This window comes from Oncorhynchus nerka, linkage group LG1 (genome assembly GCF_034236695.1).
Source record: "Oncorhynchus nerka isolate Pitt River linkage group LG1, Oner_Uvic_2.0, whole genome shotgun sequence".
Lineage (NCBI taxonomy): Eukaryota > Metazoa > Chordata > Actinopteri > Salmoniformes > Salmonidae > Oncorhynchus > Oncorhynchus nerka.
In genome coordinates, this window is record NC_088396.1 from 9345362 (window position 1) to 9355610 (window position 10249).

The following is a 10249-nucleotide window of genomic DNA, read 5'->3' on the forward strand; positions in this document are numbered from 1 at the left end:
TCCCTACATTTCAGTTGCATGCCTCCTTGCACTTTCAATTTGCTTTCATTGCACATTTAGGCTTTTAGACATTTAGACACATTTGTACTTGCCATTTGCCTTCATTGCACATGTATACATCCCACTTAATGACATACATTGTACTTACTTGCTTTACTTGTGCATTTTTTTGCACTCTTACTTGCACTTCTGGTCAGATGCTAACTACATTTCGTTGTATTGTACTTGTTCAATGACAAAGTTGAATCTAATCTAATGAGGTGCGATTTTGCCTAGCATAGAAAATGTGTTCACTCGTCAGGACACTTGTTCAGAGGAGCTAGCCAACAACACAGGTAACAAAATCACTTCAAACTGAAGCTGGAAAGACTGCAAACTGCTTACACTTCGTTTCGTTTGACCTTTTTTCAATTTACATTTCTTTGTATATATCCATAAAAATTATGCCAGCTGATTCGTGATTTCGACTGGCTGAGAAACGCTACCTGCCTGTCTCAACACGTTCATTACTATGGGACAGCAGGAGATCGAACAATATCGAACAATGTTGCAAATGTTAGCTAGACAGACAGCAGGTTTATACAAACCTCGGCTGTTGAAAACGAAATGTTATTCTAAAAGAAATGTGAGATAATGCTAAACTAGAGGCTTTTTATAGTGGAGATCAAGTTTATAAATTGCCTGGCTGGGCTGAATGGACGGTGTATTGCGCAGTCAGATGGAACATATTAAATAGATATTTTAACATCATAGATTTAGCCGGGGGCAACTTTTGGAATAGACACCGGCTGGAATGTGGTTTTAACCAATCAGCATTCAGGAGAATACCCACCTCTTGTATAAAGATGAATACATTTACATAAAGGGGTGGAACAGGGTTGCAACCACCAAAAACTTGGTCTGTCTAAGCCTACCTGCACTCACCTGCGCTGTCTAGACTGCCTCATTAATTACTGTTGTTGTCACATTCTGTTGCATATCTCAATAGCAGGATAGCCTCGGATTAAAAGTTAAAAAACTTGGCTATAGATTACACATACTTATTTATGCATTACATTGTTGGCAAGATCAGACATAATATATCTATAATCCTAGAGTTCATTTTCGGAAGTTGCTTTCATTTCAACGCATCTAATTTGTAAACATTTCAATGATATTAAATTATAACTTTTTTCAATTCCACAAAAAACAAACAGCAGTGTTGCTGTTCTTGACACACTCAAACCATTGCACCTGGCAGCTACTAATACCCGGTTCAAAAGGCACTCAAATATTTTGTCTTGCCCATTCACCCTCTGAATGGCACACACACACACAATCCATTGTCTCAAGAATTAAAAATCCTTTTAAACTGTCTCCTCCCCTTCAGCTACACTGATTGAAGTGTATTTAATGTCCTCAATAAGGGATCATAGTTTCACCTGGATTCACTTGGTCAGTCTACAATGTGTGATGGAAAAAGCAGGTGTTCTTAATGTTTTGTACACAGTGTAGATGGCTGACACAGACTGATCCTCAGGTGGGCGGGGCATGTGTGTTGCTAGAGATAGGAGCCTTAGACTGCCATGACTGAGGTGATAGCCCTGTCTCGTTTTGTTTAACCACAGATCTAGGATCTGATTACCCCACCACCAATCCTAACCTTAGCCATCAGGTGTGTGGGAGATATCTGACTCTGTATCACTAGCTGGCAACTTAAGAACAAGTTCATATGCCTCCCACCACAGCTCTCACTCGAGATGGTTTGGATTGGGACTCGAATGTGATTGGTGGACCCCGTCACGGCTAAGAGCACTTCCTGAATGCAACAAAGAGTCAACAGGATGTGATTTCCAGGCCTCGCTGCACCTATTTAAGGACGTAGAAGGTCTGCATTTGTGTCTCCCAGTGAACCATAATGGTGGGGGTTTATGTCACTTTCTGATCCACAGCAGATACTGTGTCCATTTGGATGAATGTATGAGCAGATTGCACTAGAATGTATATGACTTTACATTTTAAGAATGTGGAACTTTGTTGGCAGAAATGTGCCAAATTCATTGAGAGAAAAACAGTCATACACTCAAGTAACACTGGGAGTTTGTTAAGGTTGGTGTGTGTGTGTGTGTGTGTGTGTGTGTGTGTGTGTGTGTGTGTGTGTGTGTGTGTGTGTGTGTGTGTGTGTGTGTGTGTGTGTGTGTGTGTGTGTGTGTGTGTGTGTGTGTGTGTGTGTGTGTGTGTGTGTGTGTGTGTGTGTGTGTGTGTGTGTGTGTGTGTGTGTGGATTTACACAAGGCCCTCTGAACACAGGCACAGGCTGTGACACATGCAGCCACATACTCTCATTAGAACTTTGGGACAGTTCTCCCTGGCTTCTGGCCCGCTCTGGAAAAGGCATCATCCCCATAAAGTTGGCCCTGCACAAACACCCCTTCAGGGGGCTGGACTGACCGAGGGCTTTAAAGCCTACAGCCACAACCTTCTTCCTGGATGACTGGTCAACCAGCTCTAGCCGTCTCACTTTTGCTGTGTGTAACTAACCAGGTTTCCATTCAACCTTTTTATGCGAGTAAAGTACACTTCGGATAAAAAAATGGAAACCGATTTTTTTGGGGGCAAACCAAATATGCAAGACAAGATGGGATAACAGTTCACAGAGGTCGGCGTTCTCTGCCCCTTGAAGATGAGTGAAAGCCAATATAAACGTCCCCTTTTCAGGACCCTGTCTTTCAAAGAAAATTTGTAAAAGTCCAAATAACTTCACAGATCTTCATTGTAAAGGGTTTAAACACTGTTTCCCAACAATTAATGAACATGCACCTGTGGAACGGTTGTTAAGACACTAACAGCTTACAGAGGGAAGGCAATTAAGGTCACAGTTATGAAAACTTAGGACACTAAAGAGGCCTTTCTACTGACTCTGAAAAATACCAAAAGAAAGATGCCCAGCATCCCTGCTCATCTGTGTGAATGTGCCTTAGGCATGCTGCAAGGAGGCATGAGGACTGCAGATGTGGCCAGGGCAATAATTGCAATGTCCGTACTGTGAGACGCCTAAGACATCGCTACAGGGAGACAGGCCGACAGCCGATCGTCCTCGCAGTGGCAGACCACCTGCACAGGAACGGTACATCCGAATATCACACCTATTTACACGTTAAGTTTGCTGAAAATAAACGCAGTTAACAGTGAGAGGACGTTTCTTTTTTTTGCTGAGTTTAGTTAGAGACCGACAAGTTGTGAGTGACAGAGTGGATGAGAGGGTCAACCGTTTCTCCCTGGACCCAGGGAGTGTACTCTATAGCCATCCCTCTGTTAATCAGGCCAGATGTGAATACTATAGCAGCTATACCCCAGTCCCCTCTCTCTACTTCACCTCAATGGAATAAAGACCTTATGATGTCCTGGGGCTCGGGGCCTTCACACGCAGGTGCACCCAGCCCTCATGAGATAGCCTTAACAGCCTAGGGGACTTCTGAGGTCACCAAAGAGAGAGGCTGGTGGACACATTATCGAACTAATGACCGTCTGGCTGGGTTTGTTGCCGGGCGGAGTTGAGAAAGGAAGTGTTGCTTTGCACTGTCACTCCCCTCCTCTTAAAGGGTCTGAGTGGAGGAAATGTTATGGCAGAGAATGAAGGGAGCATAGGATAGAGAGGAGGTGGATTCTCATTGAGCACTTAAAGACAATAGTGACAGTAAATGGGCACATCTACAATTTAGGTTACTTAACTAGTTTCACCTCACCTGTTATCTGATCATCTTATTATTGATTAAATTGAGATTCTTTGTCACTGGCCTACACACAATATCCCATAAAATTGAATTATGTTTTTAGAAATGTTGACAAATTCATCAAAAATGAAAAGCTGAAATGTCTTGAGTCAATAAGTATTCAACCCCTTTTTTATGGCACATAAGTAAACATAATCATAGTCACATAATAAGCTGCATGTACTCTGTGTGCAATAAGTCTTTAACATGATTTTTGAATGAGTACCTCCTCTCTGTACCCCACACATACAATTATCTGTAAGGTCCCTCAATTGAACAGTGAATTTCAAACACAGATTCAACCACAAAGACCAGGGAGGTTTTCGAATGCCTCGCAGAGAAGGTCACCAATTGTAAGATGGGTACAAATTAAAAAACGTAGACATTGAATATCCCTTTGAGCATGGTGAAGTTATTAATTACACTTTGGATGGTGTCTCAATACACCCAGTCACTACAAAGATGCAGGGTTCCTTCCTAACTCAGTTGCCCCAGAGGAAGGAAACCGCTCAGGGATTTCACATTTCATTGAGGCCAATGGCACCGGACAACTGAAGATGGATCAACAACATTGTAGTTACTCCACAATTACTAACCTAAATGACTGTGAAAAGAAGGAAGCCTTTACAGAATAAAAAAAATCCAAAACATGCATCCTGTTTGCAATTAGGCACTAAAGTAAAACTGCAAAAAATGTGACAAAGAAATTAACTTCATGTCCTGAATACAAAGCGTTGCGTTTTGGGCAAGTCCAACACTGAGTACCACTCTTCATATTTTCAAGCATGGTCGTGGCTGCATCATGTTATGGGTGTGCTTGTCTTTGGCAAGGCCTAGGGAGTTTTTGGGGGGATAAAAATACATGGAATAGAGCTAAGCACTAGCAAAATCCTACAGGAAAACCTGGTTCAGTCTGCTTTCCAACAGACACTAGCTAGAGACCGACAAGTTGTGAGTGACAGAGTGGATGAGAGGGTCAACTGTTTCTCCCTGGACCCAGGGAGTGACAGAGCTTGAAGAATAAAAAAAAAAGTATGTACAAATATTGTACAATCCAGGTGTGCAAAGCTCTTAGAGACTTACTCAGAAAGACTCATAGCTGTAATCACTGCCAAATATGATTCTAACACATATTGACTCATGGGAGAGAATACTTATGTAAATGAGATATTTCTGCATTTAATTTTCAATACATTTGCAAACATTTATAAAAACATGTTTTCACTTTGAGTCAGGATAAAGAAGGGCCTAACCTTGCGCACTCACACGCACCTGTGTGCATGCATGGGTGTGCGCTTGCATTTGTGTTTCTGCTGTGCACGCATGCATGCACGCAGTCTTATGTAACTAACCTTGTGGGGACACACAATTCAGTCCCCTAACCCTAAACCTAAACCATATCCTAACCTTAACCCTAACCCAAAACCTTAACCTAGCTCCTAACGCCAACCCTAAAACCGACGATGATCTCCAGACTGTCAAATTTCTGGTTTCCACAAGTATAGTTAAACACGTCCACACACACACGCACAGCATCATCATCACCATAGCCATAATCACCATCACCACTGGTTATCATCATCCTTTCCTGATCCTTCCCTATACTCCTAATGCTTCTCTGGAAGTTACCATGGCCAGATCCACCTACACGAGGAAGGGGTTGGCACCATTAAACCTTGTTTGGCCGACTCGGCACTGAAAAACATGTTTCCTCTGTGGTACATTGAATCTCACATTTATTGAGGTGTCACAGATCTTGGCTATTTCTTTTGACAGAGGCTTGAATTCTCGTTTACTGTTAAACTTGTTATTTTCCCCATTCTAAGTGGATATTAAGAGGTCATGTATTGGATAAAAAAGGAATTCATAGAAAGCTTTTTTCTGTCCTTACAACCTATAGGGTTTCATTCAGGACAAATAACGGTGCAACATATGTCATAAAAAAATATATATCCTGGAAAACCCTATACCGGAGGTAGGAAAAGGAGAGGGATGTGAGCCGAGTCGCGCACTTACCAACTGGCATATGAAGAAAAAAATAAACATCCATCCCGGGAAAGAATTCCCGGTTGTGCCAAGAATATATAAACTAAAAAGAGAGAGCGGGCGCGTAAAAGAAGGAAGGTTGAGCTATTAAAAGTATAGCGAGCATTTTCAAAGAGGGCCCATCTGAAAGAATGACAGCTCTGTCTGTTGTTTTCCTCCACATTGTTGGCAAGTTCACCCCTAACCTTCTGACCAAAGATGAACCCCTGAGCTCTACACTGAAGTGCACTGACTGGAGAACAGCTTTCCAGCTGATGATACAGTTGAGGTCGTAAGTTTACATACACTTAGGTAGGAGTCATAAAAACTCATTTTTCAACCACTTCACAAATTTCTTGTTAACAAACTATAGTTTTGGCAACTCGGTTAGGACATCTACTTTGTGCATGACAAGTATTTTTCCAACAATTGTTTACAGACAGATTATTTCAGTTATAATTCACTGTATCACAATTCCAGTGGGTCAGAAGTTTACATACACTAAGTTGACTGTGCCTTTAAACAGCTTGAAAAATTCCAGAAAATGATGTCATGGCTTTAGAAGCTTCTGATATGCTAATTGACATAATTTGAGTCAATTGGAGGTGTACCTGTGGATGTATTTCAAGGCCTACCTTCAAACTCAGTGCCTATTTGCTTGACATCATGGGAAAATCAAAAGAAATCAGCCAAGACCTCAGAAAACAATTGTATACCTCCACAAGTCTGGTTCATCTTTGGGAGCAAATTACAAATGCCTGAAGGTACCACGTTCATCTGTACAAACAATAGTACACAAGTATAAACACCATGGGACCATGCAGCCGTCATACCGCTCAGGAAGGAGACGCGTTCTGTCTCCTAGAGATGAACGTACTTTGGTGCGAAAAGTCCAAACAATCCCAGAACAACAGCAAAGGACCTTGTGAAGATGCTGGAGGAAATAGTTACAAAAGTATCTATATCCACAGTAAAATGAGTCCTATATCGACATAAACTGAAAGGCCGCTCAGCAAGGAAGAAGCCACTGCTCCAAAACCGCTATAAAAAAGCCAGATTACGGTTTGCAACTGCACATGCGGACAAAAATCATACTTTTTGGTGAAATGTCCTCTGGTCTTATGAAAAATGGCAACATTTTGGACACCAAAGTCAAGGTATTGGAGTGGCCATCGCAAAGCCCTGACCTCATCCTATAGAAAATGTGTGGGCAGAACTGAAAAAGCGTGTGCGAGTAAGGAGGCCTACAAACCTGACTCAGTTACACCAGCTCTGTCAGGAGGAATGGGCCAAAATTCACCCAACTTATTGTGGGAAGCTTGTGGAAGGCTACCCGAAACGTTTGACCCAAGTTAAACAATTTAAAGGCAATGCTACCAAATGACTAATTGAGTGTATGTAAACTTCTGACCCACTGGGAATGTGATGAAATAAATAAAATGTGAATTAAATAATTATCTCTCCTATTATTCTGACATTTAACATTCTTAAAATAAAGTGGGGATCCTAACTGACCTAAGACAGGGAATTTTTACTAGGATTAAGTGTCAGAAATGGTGAAAAACTAAGTTTAAATGTATTTGGCTGAGGTGTGTGTAAACTTCCAACTTCCAACTGTAGATGTTTGGAGAAATCTGTAATGTATCTCTGGTACTGAAGCCAGCAGAGTAGGTGATCATAAAGAAAGAGACTCTCTGAACGAATTTCAAAGTAGTCTGTGGGAAATCAAACTCTTATGGATTGATATTTTGTATTTCATGAAATAGCAAATAGACAACAAGGGGTCCGTTTTAAATGCATACTGAGCATTTTGTATTTAACCCTTGTTTCTAATTGTAAGATCTGACATTATCAACTGTGTACGCCCTTTCCATACACCACAGATATTCACAGCAATCAACAAAGCTTTGCGGAGGGAGGCTTTCGCCTACGCATCTCTTCGAAACCTCAAGCCTCAATGCGAGACATTCAAAAGCATATTTTATGAACAGCATAATAAATTAATTCAACCTCAGAACAGAGAGAAGTCACACACTGACTACTCACTCGCATACCAAAGCATACATCTGACAGCAATTAGGTGGCTGGTTTCGGTGAAAGGGACAGGTGACAGTGCCAGGGCTAGGGGGTCATGGCCCCCCAGAAAGCCTGTGTTGCCCCTTGTGCCCACAGTCGTTGCCAACTTATGCCCCCTGAGACAAGAGCACATAGTACTAACCCTAGCATTGAGAGCACAGCTATGTGCAAAGGAAAACGAAAACAATGACAGCAAACTCTCTCGCTCACGTGTAGACGTGTGAAGTCAAATTCCTCACTTCTTCGCCATGGTGCTGTTTCCTGTGAGACACCATCAAAAAGATCTGAATGTTTATCCCACAATTACACCTGGCACAGAAACAAAAATATTCTTGGGGAAGTGCCCTTGCACATATTTAGCTCTGAGCTCTTGCATAGGTTCACGATTGTGAAGGCACAACACCACTGCCCTTGAATGGTTTGAATAATTTAAATTCTTATATGTCCTAAAAGGTAGAACTTTGTGATGCGATGCTTTTTTCCTAAACAAAGTCCATGTATACATGAATCAAGTTATGCCAATACCCAGGGGAGGATGCATTTGAAAAGTATTGAATCTCTCTCTCTCTCTCTCTCTCTCTCTCTCTCTCTCTCTCTCTCTCTCTCTCTCTCTCTCTCTCTCTCTCTCTCTCTCTCTCTCTCTCTCTCTCTCTCTCTCTCTCTCTCTCTCTCTCTGGTTATTACAACACAACGTCAACACTGTGAAAAGCCTCCCACAGTAAAGTCTGTGTTGGCAGAGCAGAACAAAGCGAGGTCTCTCACAGAGGCCATGTAACCATAATTGCCAAACACAAGAACCCCTGGAGGCCTGCAGGGAAAGGTCACAGTCGCTACGGTGTTGCTCCAATTTGACGCCGTGAGAGAGAAGACAAAAGAGTAAACAGAGCGCCCTCAACGCTTGATACGGCGTGTTTTGATGCAGCGATGGCTCAACCATATGGTTTGGAGATGAGACATTCCATCAAAGCATTAGCAGAGTGTTTTGTGCACAGACAACTTGGAAAAAATGACAATGAAACAAGATATTTTTGAAGTTTAAATTAACAACAGTTTGTTTAATGTAGCAGGGGAAGAGAAGAAAAAGACATCCCACTTTGTACTGAGCAGCAATGTGCTCTTCCCATTGCAGGCCCATCGAATGTGGACGTTTTATTGTTTGGATCAAATGGCCTGAGCTTTAGGTGTTGCTGTTTCTTGAAATCTTCAACTGTTGCCAACACCTAAATCCACATCTTTGAGTAATCTTGGAAGATGTCATATGGAGAACGAGAGAGGAAAAAAGCGAAAACAAAGGATTATAAGAAACAGATCGCTAAACATAAACACTAATCAGAGGACAGGGGAAACAGGAAATACAATTCCCAGGAGCTGGAAAATGCATTCATGAGAGAAACATTTGATCAATGAATCATTTTGTTTTTACCAGAAAGAGAGAGAGGGGGGGATAGAGAGTAAGAGTACGAGTGAGAAAGGGGGAGAGAGAGCGCAAAAGAGAGGGAGGGAATAAGAAGGAAAAGCAGAAGGAGAAAAAAAGAGCAAGCAGGGGTCCAACAGACACAGTGAGACACTCCAAGGCCTCTTCCTTGGCCTGTGAGATACCAGTTTGAGCACATTCCCCGCTGGAGTGTCTGTCTTAGCTCCGGAAAAGGCTCCACAATTCTCCCCTTTTCTCCTCATCCCATCCCTCTCCCCAGGCGCAGTGAGGGTACGAGTCAGGCTGGGGAGGCCTGTTTGCCAGACAACACTCCCAAGGACTCAGGATCTTTGGGGGTTTTTGGGGCTTGTGGGTGATTTTTAGCATGGTAAGGCGGCCCGGGAAGAGCTCAATGAAGTGGAATAGAGCTCATTGAAGAGACCAACAAAATACACAAGCGAGAATGTCTCAGTGTTAGCTGCTGAATTCAACGTAACATTCTGGATGTTTAGTAAGTCATTGTTTACCTGGAACTTTGCCTCATATTTTAACCATATGATTCATATGGCTATTCAAAATATATAATTTGAGTCACCTATTGCTGGATTAAACCACAAAATTCAATAGTTTCAGCGAACTAAACTTTCAGAATGTAAACAAATGAACTAAATTCCAAAGGTTTTGCCCATGGCTGCTCCTGTAACATCTTGTCAAAAGCCCCAATTTTGACTCACCACCAACATCCCCTTGAGGCAAACTAGATTGTTACTGAATGGTTAGATTTGTTCTCAATGGACTTAACGGTCTAAATAAAGGTTGTGGGGTCTATTCAATCTGTATTGCTGTTTAAAAGGTCATTTCATATTGAGCGTTGACCGTGAATGCAGTCTCCGCTAATGCGAGAACGTTGCCTTAGTTGGGTTAAATGAGGAAGACACATTTCGGTTGAATGCATTCAATTGTGCAACTGACTAGCCCCCCCC